Genomic DNA, 12,910 nt, shown 5'->3' with positions numbered 1-12,910 from the left:
CCTCAATGGCCATGGTGCCACCTCCCTTGCCTTGGTACCCTAAATATTTCCTACACAATAGCACGGGGGGTTCTGTACAACCCACAGGTTACTCCTACAAAAATCGAGGTCATACCACGGGGGGAGGGGGAATGTTGACATGTGAGGGTCAAAATCAACGCTCGCTGACCAGAGATCAGAAATTTATTTTGTTTAGCCTTATTCATGGACCATTATTAAGTTCATGTATCATTGCTTAAAAGTCATTTAAGGATCATGTTTGTTAACATGCCAATGGTTTCAAGTTATTTCGTAGATTATTTCACAGTTTCATTTGTTTCAAGTTGAGTGATCTTTTAACATGTTAACGTTTCTTTCTCCAAGTCTTTAATGGACCACTTTACGATCATGTCATTTGTCACAAGTTATTCATGAACATTTTACAGTGTCATTTGTTTCAAGTTATTCGTGAACACATTATGTAATTTGTTCCAAGTTATTCGTGAACACATTACGATGTCATTTGTTACAATTCATGAACACATTACAATGTCATTTGTTACAATTCATGAACACATTACGATGTCTTTTGTTTCAAGTTATTCATGAACCCATTACCATGTCATTTGTTGCAAGTTATTCATGAACATTTTACAGTGTCATTTGTTTCAAGTTATTCATGAACACATTACGATGTCATTTGTTTCAAGTTATTCATGAACATTTTACATTGCCATTTGTTTCAAGTTATTCATGATCATTTTACCATGTCATTTTTATTCAAGTTAATTAGGCCATGATAAATTAAATACCAGATTACCATGTCATTTGTTCCTAGTTATTCATGAACATTTTACCATGTCATTTGTTCCTAGTTATTCATGAACATTTTATCATGTCATTTGTTTCAAGTTATTCATGAACATTTTACCATGTCTTTTTGATTCAAGTTAATTAGGCCATGATAAATTTAATATCAGATTACCATGTCATTTGTTCCTAGTTATTCATGAACATTTTACCATGTCATTTGTTCCTAGTTATTCATGAACATTTTACCATGTCATTTGTTTCAAGTTATTCATAAACATTTTACCATGTCATTTTGATTCAAATTAATTAGGCCATGATAAATTAAATACTAGATTACCATGTCATTTGTTCCTAGTTTTTCATGAAACATTTTACTGAGTCATTTGTTTCAAGTTATTCATAAACATTTTACCATGTCATTTTGATTCAAATTAATTAGGCCATGATAAATTAAATACTAGATTATCATGTCATTTGTTTCAAGTTATTCATGAACATTTTACTATGTCATTTGTTTCTAGTTATTCTTGAACATTTGATTATGTCATTTGTTTCAAGTTATTCATGAACATGTTCCCATGTCTTTTTGATTCAAGTTAATTAGGCCATGATAAATTAAATACTAGATTACTATGACATTTGTTTCAAGTTATTCATAAAATCTTTATCATGTCATTTGTTTCAAGTTAATTAGGCCATGATAAATTAAATACTAGATTTTTCATCCCAATTGTTTTCAAAATGGGGACAGTGTCAAGTTTTATTATTATTTATTTTTATTATAGTTTCAAGGACATCAGAAATACCATACATCAAGCATCAGATATGTTAAAAGTACATTTAAATTTTTTATTATTATTATTATTAATGTTTTACCAATAAAATAAAAAAATGGAGTGGGCCTTTATCTTTGGTGGTGAACGGGATAAAATAAAAAGTAGGATTTATTTTATTATGGCCTTATGGATAATGTTTCTATACTTCATTGAAATTATTTTTTGGAACATGATTAAATATAATGTTTCAGTGTGATATTTCTCAAGTTTCAGGGTCCAGATCTGTGATGTCATCATTCTACATGTAATTGCTTGTTACCAATGGATCAATTTGCAGTGTACGGATCCAGAGGTGGATTACGGGACCAGGGGACCCATCGCTCTTAAATATATTTAAGTGCCTTCTGGGGTTTTTTATGCTTTAATTTATTTAAAAAAAATTCTGTTGCATTTCTCTTTTCACGAGTTGGTCAATGACATTTTCCCCATAGTTCCCTCCCCCCCCCCCCCCCCAAAAAAAAAAATTTTCTGGATCCTCCCTTGAGATCTGTGATGTTATACTATATGTAATTGTTTGGTTTCAGTGCATCACGTTTCCATTTCTTATTCATCACTAATGTTAGCGAAGATTATTTCATTCGTACCATTTGTTTGAAGTTATTCATTGATGAAATGTTACTTCTTTCAAGAGAATTCGACGCCATATAACTGTAAATAAAATGTGTTGAGTGCATCGTTAAGTAAAACCATTTCCTTCCTTCAAGAGTGTCCTGAGATTTCAGCCATTGTAAGATGTTTGTCACCACTAGAGCCTTTTTTTAACAACTAAATTTACATATTAAATAATTAGATAATAATTAAAATTCTTAATTGGTAGTTTGTCTTTCTGAGCGTTATTGTTTAAGAACCAACAAATAATTAAGGATTGTCTGTTTTATTTCTTTTACGTTCATCGGGGTATGAAAAAAAAAATTTATCCACAAACTGTGTGAATCGGCGAAGCCGTTCTCACATAAGTTTGTGGATGATTTTTTTTGTTCATACCCAGATGAACGTAAAAGAAATAACAGACAATACTTATAATTAAATTTGAATCATACATGCTAATAATAACACTAAAACGTCATACTTTATTTTGAATTATTTTTTATCCATAAACAATAACACTCATTAAGACAACTTGCCCATATAAAATGACGTCATCACATATGACGTTCCCTGACGACGTAATTTTTACGTTCATCGAAAAATTAACACACTCCCGTTGCTACGTCTGGACCAATCGGATGATGTTACGTTGTAATGAATGTAACAGAAATTTAATTATTTCAAAATAAAATATGAACTTTTAGTCCTATTATTAGTTTGAAATTAAGTATTGTCTGTTATTTCTTTTACATTCACCTGGGTATTAAACAACAAAACAAAAATCATCCGCAAACTTGTGTGAGAATGGTTTCGTCGATTCAATTTGTCCTGTACAATTTTCGTTCACTTACAAGAGAAATGTCTGACATCCATTAGCCGATGCTTAATAAATCAGTTTGCTCTACTGTTGCTGTTAAACAATATAAACTTTATTTACCATGTGACTCAAGGAAATATATGCCTTAAAATATATACTGTACATTTAATTTGTCCTGTACATTTTTAATTCATCTATACTTTGTTCCAACAGGGGTGGGTCATAGCCCAGTAGTAAAACGCTTGCATGATGTGTATTTGGTCTAGGATCGATTCCCGTCATTGGGCCCATCGTTCCAGCCAGTGCACCACAACTGGTATGTCAAAGGCCGTGGTATGTACAATCCTGTCTGTGGGATGGTGCATATAAAAGATCCCTTGCTACTAATGAAAACAATGTTGCGGGTTTCCTCTCTAAGACTGTATATCAGAATTGCCAAATGTTTGACATCCAATAGTTGATGATGAATAAATCAATGTACTCTAGTAGTGTCATTATACAAAACCAACATTAACACACTTTTAAACTTTATTCCATCAAAAATATTTGAAGTGTTTGTGTGTTGTTGATGTTGTTTTGTGTTTTTTGGGGGTATAAAAAATTCCAGTTTGTTTTGACATACATTTAAAACGAATAGGTGAACCATTAGGAAATAATACAAACTGTTCTGTTTTTATGTGCAAATTGCAAAAACATTATCCAAGAGAAAGTTTACAGCATGACTCGCCCATAGCGAAGAACACTGACTGTATATGGAGTTTGAAAAAAAATATTCTTGTTTGACACCCAATAGCCGATGTATTTTTCGTACTGGGGTGTCGTTAAACATCCATTCATTCATTCATTCAAAACATTTCTTCTTAGTTTAACCTATTTGATATTGTATTAATTTGTATTCACTAGTTGACGAATTGTTGAGAAATAATAATTTGTTTTACTGCCTTGAGTACATGAAAGTCAATTGATGTGCCATCTTGCTTTAAAATAACACATAACGTAAAATGTTGGAGGTCCAAAGAGACTAAATGTGAGGGTTCAAAATAAAGAAATATGTAATAACATGTTGTCCGATTTGTTATCTTTTCTTTTTCTTCGTCGTCTACTTTTTTTTCCACATTTGCATCACTTTAGCTTTTGTATATCCGATGTGCATTATTATCATGCAACCATTCTTCCTATTGACCTGATAACCTCTACCTGATAATTCAAAGTGTTATTACGTCACTGCCTGATAACATTTACTTACTAACATGATGATTTTGGCGTTTATCATGTTACTAGGAAATGAATTCTGCGCATGACAATGATTTGATTGCTAATTTTCATTTACAGCAATAATTGTTGAACTGTATAAATAAATATAACATTTACACTTCCTGTAACATCAAATTACCTTCTATTTTTAAATTCTCCATTATTCGCTCCCATTCGGAACTAGCCAGTGTTTTTAATTAAACAAAAAAGCAAGTAGCTTCCTGCAAATAATGTTTACATTGGGAACAGCGTCTAGACGTCACAGGCACTAGCAGCCAGTGATGTACATTGATCTTCTTCAGGTCACATAAACTTATTCACAGAAAAAAATATACAAAAATTATAATGTGATAACAAACTTTAAAATATAATCAAAGTATTTTATTTAAAATTTGGAAACATAACTTTTAGGCTGGCTATGCCATTCCCAAAATGCTATTGGGCACCTGCTATTTTCCGACTTCCGGAAGTAGTTTCTACACGATCAAATTAATAGTATCTATACTGCTTTTGACTGAAGCATATTACAAAAATATAACTTGAAAGAGGTTGCATGATAAAAAAAAAAATCAGGTTACTACGTTTTGATATCGTGGTTATTTGGCTCGGTTCGTAACGGTGTAACGCGCTCGCTGATGCTCGCCTGTTACACCGTTATCTAAACCTCGCCAAATAACCACGATATCAAAACGTAGTAACCTGATATTCTATATATTCATTCATTCACTGTAGCTCACTCGGTATAACCTTCGGCTGGGGTGATTAGTCGATGGATCGAATACCCTCGCTGGACACCATCTCCGACCAGGATTTTTTTCATGTTCCAATAAGTGTAGGTTTCTTCACCACTCAATCAGCGGCCCACTACTGGTACATCAAAGGCCTTGCTATGTATGCTGTGTTGTCTGTTGAAAAAATATATATATATATATATATATATATATATATATATATATATATATATATATATATATATATGAACAAAATAAGAAACTTCCGCTAACTTTGCTTGAACATAACTTGATGAAAACAAACCGAGCGAATAATTGTTATATATGCGTTTAAAGAGTGTTCCATGATGCATCGTTTGGTGCAAAAATCATGGCCATAAGTTAACAAACTGGGAGAAATTTTGACCAAGTGTGGTAGGGGTTAAAAAAAAAAAAAACACTTAATAACGGGTATGACCACCCCTTGAATTGACCACTGCAGTGTATCGCAGGCGCATAGAATTGACTAAAGTGTTGATTTCTGTCTGTGGAATATTGTTCCATTCCTGAATGAGCGCTTGACGAAGTTCGTTGACGTTAGCGGGTGGGTTGGGACGACGCCTCAATCGACTGTCCAGACTATCCCAGACATGCTCGATGGGGTTGAGATCAGGACTTTTAGCGGGCCAGCAGTCATCAATGAAATCAATGTTATTTGTCCTAAGAAAATTTACAGTGCCTCTAGCTGTATGAGAGGTGGCATTATCATGCTGAAAAATCGAGATGTTGGCGTTGTTATGGAACACAGGAATGACGTGATGAGCGAGAATGTCATCGCGGTAACGTTGAGCATTTAAATTGCCATCAATGACGACTAGTGGAGAACGATAACCATGGGCACCCCCGAAACGATCTCGTTCACGAACACAACAGTCAGCATAGCGTTCATTTTTCCTACGGTAGACGCGCACCCTGCCATCACCACGTTGTAAAGAAAATCTGGATTCATCCGAAAAAAGAACGGTATTCCAGCGTCGCCGTATCCAACGAGTGTGTACACGTGCCCAATTAAGACGATTTAGACGATGACGTTGCGTTAAAACGCATCCGACGTAAGGACGTCGTGCATATAAACCGTTCTCCCGCAGACGATTACGAACAGTTGGCCCACTGATTCGGTTATTATGAAGCCCAAGTGTGTTAGCAGCAGTAGCAGTGGCAGTTTGGAATCGATTGCGCAAATGCGTGTTCATGATATAGCGGTCTTGACTTAGCTTAGCTTAGTAACTTGTTTAACGTGTCCATATACCACTAGGGTTTCGAACACGCCTATCCCGAGTCCGGCCTCCGATAGGATCGGGAGTCTGACTCGGGACAGGGACGGTCTTGACCACGCGTTGTAACACGCGGACGTCCACGAAGTGGCAAGTCGTTGGTGCTTCCTGTCGTTCGAAATCTTACGCGAAGATTTCGTATCGCTCGACTAGAACTACAACATGCCTTGCAACGTCTTCTGTCGACATGCCAGCATCAAGCATGCCAATCGCCCGTTCGCGTAAATTATTGGGTATTCTTGGCATACTAAAAATGCTACAATGTAAAAAACGTTATTTTTTTTTACAAATTTTGAAGTGCTTTCGTTCACTTGACAATGATGTCAGTAAGACGAAGTAAAACAAATTGACCGAATACTACACGGGACATGTTGAACCATGCATGCACGTGCAAATTGAATTTCACGTTGTCGACGATTAACAGTGCAAAAATAATCGATAAAATTCATGAATCCTGATAATACAGCTCAAGGCTAATACTACCTATATAATTTCATTACACAATGAATTCTTTAACACAACAAATACTATATGTACAAATCGGAAGTTTCTTCTTTTTGTTCAGTATATATATATATATAAGATCCCTTGGAAGACCCATAGATTGTTTTCCCCGGTCCTAACCAGTGACCCACAACTGGTGTATCAAATCTGAATGACAAAACCCTTACCCATGACCAAGACCGTATCGATGCACAATGCAGACTCAAATAGGCATTTGGCAAAAGAGTGGTTGATTCCATGAAGCACTGTCTTAGTGCCTCGTCTATAGGACAGACACTCACGATGAGGGGCGGGACGTGACTCGGTGGTACAGCACTCGCCTGATGCGTGATCATTCTAGGATCGATTCCCGTTGGTGGGCCAATTGGGCTATTTCTCGTCCCAGCCAGTGCTCCATAACTCGTCTAACAAAGGCTCTGGTGTGTACTATCCTGTTGTTCGGATGGAGCATATTAAAAATACCTTGCTGCTAATCGAAAAGAGTAGCTCATGAAGTTGCGACAGTGGGTTTCCTATATATCTTTGTAGTCCTTACCCATATGTTTGACGCCATATAACCGTAAATAAACTGTGTTGCGTGTCGTTAAATAAAACATTTCCTTCCTTCCTCGCGATGAGATCCTTTAATGAACAATGCATCAGGGATGCAGAAAGAGCTAAAGCTTGTGACAAGTGAAAAGTATTTCACTCGGAACATAAATTTCATAATAACTGGTAACTCGTTTATTATCATCTATATTTAATTATTCTCGTGGGCTGTCTTTACACTTTAATAGAGATATATTAATATTGATTTTTTTTTATTTTATTAATTTTCATTTTTAATTTAAATTGAAAACTTTAAAGTCTCTCTTCTAAAGTTTTGACCAAGTAGTTCAGAAACCTGGTACTATGATTCTTTTGTGTGATTTCCACAAACTAATGGATATTTCGGAAGTTTTGAATATTTTAAATTTGATTAAATAAAAGTTTTTAGAAATTTAACATTGAACATTTAAAAGTATATTCATGATTTTTAATTGGATAGTTCTGAAACTCAGTTCAATGATTCTCAAGGGCAATTGTTGCACATTAATGGAGAGATTTTATGAAATTTAACATTTAAAATTTAGATTTTTATCACATTAAAAAATATTCTTACACACCCGTTGGTGAGAACATCATTAGTTATTTTTGATAACATACTTGTTAACACATGTACGTTTATTAACAATTTTAAGACATACGACTGGCTGCTCCAAGGTGATGACCAGGTCACCAACGCCATACATCCAATGAAAAAACAGCATGGTCGAAATTGATTACACTGGCGTATAGTTAGCCTGACAATCATGTGTTTGTGACGCGTAAGTTACCAACAAGTGCAAGGGCTGTAAATAACTTTTAGTCGACAAAATATGTTAAAATTTGCTTAAAACCTCATTTTTGAGGATATGTAAGAAATAGAATAATACATTCGTGTCCATTAGATGCCATTTATCTTACAACTCGTTGTTTAAAAACGTATCCAGCTCTCTTTCGCTCATGTATTATTCTGTATTTAAATAAACATTTAACATAAACAAAAATTACGTCTATCTTCTAGAGTTTTGATATAATAATTTTAAAATCAGCATAATTATTTTCAGGAGCAGTCTTCACAAACTAATAAGAGAGATATTTCGGAAATGTAGCGTTTTAAAAGATTTATATTAAAAAAAAATGTAACATTCAAAATTTTAAAGTTTATCTTCTAGTAGAGATTTGATCTATACAAATTCATGAATTATCAAATACTAGTGACAAATTGAAAATAAAATAGCGACCGATAGGCCTTGTGTTAATTTTCCCGGCCAAAACTGAGACAACTAAGGTAGACACCAAACAGCCATAGTTTAAAATGTGTCGTTAACGTCGCATACCCTAGTTTCAGTCCGTGGAAATGGACACTAAGTTTGGTTAATCAACAAACCTGTTATAAGAGAAAGAAACAAGAGTATGCGGGGTTTTTTTAAACGCAGCAATACTCTTAAAAACATGAAAAATGCATTTCGTGGTATTAGGAACGCCATGATGACCAGAAACAGTTTGATGTATTGAAAACATATTTTATTGTACACAGAACAAAAGAATCGGGCACAAGTTTAAAAACTTACGAGACCCTCGTATATACTCATACAATATACATGGCGACCTATATTACATACACATATAGCTGTAAATGTAAACTACATTTAAACAGTCAAGGATAACCAGTGGAAGGAAATATATACAAAAGAATATGAAAGAAAACAGACGAAAAGAAATAGTGATTCAAAACACTTCGGATGTACGGCAATGGATAATCTAAACAATAAAATCTAATTATAATGTCTGATTTCATTTATCAAAACCTGCACTATATGTGAAACATTCGTTGTAATATTTAAAAATTAGGGTCTGATACTTTTAAACAACTATTCCTTTTCTTTCCTTTGTATATCAAGGCCGTGGTTTGTGCTATCCTGTCTGTGAGATGGTGCATATAAAAGATCCCTTGCTGAGCACTAATCGTAAAGAGTAGCCCATGTAGTGGCGACAGCGGGTTTCCTCTCTCAATATATGTGTGGTCCTTAATCATATGTCCGACGCCATATAACCGTAAATAAAATGTGTTGAATGCGTCGTTAAATAAAACATTTCCTTCCTTCTTTCTTTCCTTTGAAAGTTAAACGCATGGACGTGACAACCAGTCAAAGCGACGCCCACGTTTAATTTCCAATTACATTGTTTGCTACACCTGTTCACAAAGATAGCTAAAACTAACTTTATTAATCTCAATCCCCAATCTTAACTGAACTCGTTTCTCATTTGATACATGTATTTGGTAAATAACACCGCAAAAGGATACCAAGTACATTGAAGCTTTTGCTGAGCTTGGAAGTGACTGGAATGTGGATGACAGAATACAGGGCATATTGAAAGACTATGTTTGCAAGTTATATGATAGAAAGCACACCGAGTGGAAAATACAACAAATAGGGACGGATAGTTGAGTTCACCTGTCTCTGCTATCACCCAACAAGGAGAGCTTGGCCGTACACATCCAGAGAGCCAACTATGTGTGCCACATATGGAGATTATCGTCTGCTGCAAAAATCGATGCTCCAAACCCAACGTTGTATGGTGGGACAGACGACATGTCTATTCAGTGGACAAACACTCCATTCCCGGATGACATTACAATGTATGTCACTTCTCTGTTGTGAAGGCGAGGACTCTGATGATGCTGCACTAGATACAGAAGAATTACAAGATGATATAATGGACTACTCGGATGATGATGAATATATCTGAATCAACATACAGAGCCATGAGTGATCTAACGAAAACTAAACCGAGTAACAAAGAAAGAAATGTTTTATTTAACGACGCACTCAACACATTTTAAAACCGAGTAACAAATGCTAAATTTGGCCACTGAAACATTTGCAGCTAAAATTATACTTATTTTTTTCAGGTCGCTGAAACAAAACAGTTTAAGGACCTCTCTATGTTAGTCCCTTTGTGACACTTTTCTGGGGTGGTATATGGGGACTCACCTCTAAAACCTATATTTTAATGGGTTTTTTTTTGTAGTTTAGCCCCCCCCCCCCAAAAAAAAACCCCAAAACAAAACAAAAACAACAACAACACCCCCCCCCCCTCCAAAAAAAAAAAAAAAAAAAAAAAAAAAAAAAAAAAATTAAAAAAAAAAAAAAAAAAAAAAAAAAATTAAAATAAAAAATAATAATAATTATCTCTTAACCACGGAAGCAGATGTACTTCTGGATATGTCAAAACTTGCGTTCGACTTTGTAGACGAAAGGCAATTCAAAGCAAGAATTTGGTCCCAGAACCTGTTAATATGACAACTGACTATAACTGGTATATGACAACTGATCGACAATCTGATGATATCGAAATTGAAGATGAAGATTGAAATTATTTTCGTGTTTCTGGTTCAAACAAGAGAAAGGGCGGGAGACGGTAAATCACGTTATAGACTGTCTTTCCAAGAATTTAAAGGGACATTCCTGAGTTTGCTGCAATTTTAAAGATGTTATCGACTAACAGAAACTTTTTAACGTTTGTAATTACATATCAAATATATTTTTTCTGCATAAAATATTAGTGGTTGTATATCAAACGTGTTTCTGATCGTTCTAATATTTTTACTAGGTTAAAGTCCATTTTATTTCCTAAAATATATTTTTGTCGTACGTACGAAATTATTTGAAGACAAAATCCAGTTCGGGCTTCTTACAAATATTAAGACGACCAGAAACACATTGAATATACAGACACTGATATTCTAAACAAGAAAATATATTTAATATGTTTAATCGTAGAAATATTTTATTAATCGGAAACATCGTACAATGCAGCAAACTCAGGAATGTCCCTTTAACAGAATTATGCAATCAAAACTCTAGAATATGCTTTTAAAATGTCAATGTTAATGTTTGTTTTGTTTTGTTTAACGACACCACGAGAGCACATTGATTAATTAATCGTCGGCTATTGGATGTCAAACATTTGGTAATTCTGACTCGTAGTCATCGGAGGAAACCCGCTACATTTTTCAATTAGCAGTATGTGATCTTTTATATGCACTTTCTCACAGACATGCGGTCTTTTGTCTGTGGGGTAGTGCCACGACTGGTATATCAAAGTCCGTGGTATGTGCTATCCTGTCTGTGGGATTGTATATATAAAATATCCCAGGGCCGAGATGTAGCTCAGTGATACATCGCTCGCCTGATGCGCGAATGATCTACGATCGATTCCCGTCCGTGGACTCATTGGGATATTTCTCGTTACAGCCAGTGCTCCACAACTGGTGTAACAAAGGCCGTGGTATGTACTATCCTGTCTGTAGGATGGTGCATACAAAAGATCCCTTGCTGCTAATCGAAAAGAGTAGTCCCTGAAGTGGCGACAGCGAGTTTCCTCTCTCAATATTTGTGTGGTCCTCAACCGACGCCATATAACCGTAAATAAAATGTGTTGAAAGAAATGTTTTATTTAACGACGCACTCAACACATTTTATTTACGGTTATATGGCGTCAGACATATGGTTAAGGACCACACAGATTTTGAGAGGAAACCCGCTGTCGCCACCGAGGCCGGTCAGAATGTGTTGAATGCGTCGTTAAATAAAAACCATTTCCAAATTTGTAAAATGTGGTTTACATATAATACTAATAAGACAAATAAGACAATTAAAGTGCTATAAGTTACAAAACAATTGAGGGTGTTGTTTACATATAATACTAGTAATGGACAAATAAATAGTTATAAGTTATAGCATTAACAATCTGCCTGTATTAACCGATCTCTAATTGTATTCACCGTGACTAAACATTTTCCTAGGCTATTCAATTCCGTATTGCTACTGGCGTCTAAATCGGTCAACACTTGGCCGCTTATAATAATACGTTTTTATGTAACAACTAAGCAAATCTGTGTATTGTGGACACTCGATTACAGTGATACCCATCTTCTATAACATTAATCTTACTTCTATAACATTAATCTTACACAGCGTACATATCGTTTTTCATCAAAATGTCCATCGTGGGTATGCGTAGGAATGTATTTGGGTTGTGTGGTTAATATTCCCAAATATTGTACACTGAAAGGAAAAAGAAACGTCGGGTTATAAATTGTGAAAAAATTCCTATATAAGTGGGCGGATTTGTATGGGAGTTGTACAAATACTGTGTCTTCAGTGATATATGGGAAATGATTTGATTGGTTTGTAAATAAAATCTCGTGATTGATTATGAAGATATTTGAGGTTAACGGTCATGCACTGAGATAGTATATAAACGGGACACGAACGTGGTTCAGCATACGGTGACATGTCGGAGGCAAGCCAGGTTATCAACAGCAACTGGTTATTCTTTATGACATTCGTTGGTGAATATTGACATACACGTAAATGCCAGTTAATTAAATAATAATCCCATGTGGGAAGTTTATATCATTAATAATGTTTTTAATTAAAGAATATCTAAATTTATTACTTGTTATTTGGCTGTGTGAATTATCATTAGTGTGTGCTTTGGGCT

Source organism: Gigantopelta aegis, chromosome 13 (genome assembly GCF_016097555.1).
Source record: "Gigantopelta aegis isolate Gae_Host chromosome 13, Gae_host_genome, whole genome shotgun sequence".
In the NCBI taxonomy this organism is placed as follows: domain Eukaryota; kingdom Metazoa; phylum Mollusca; class Gastropoda; order Neomphalida; family Peltospiridae; genus Gigantopelta; species Gigantopelta aegis.
The sequence above is the reverse complement of the archived record's forward strand: the minus strand, read 5'-3'. Positions refer to the sequence as shown.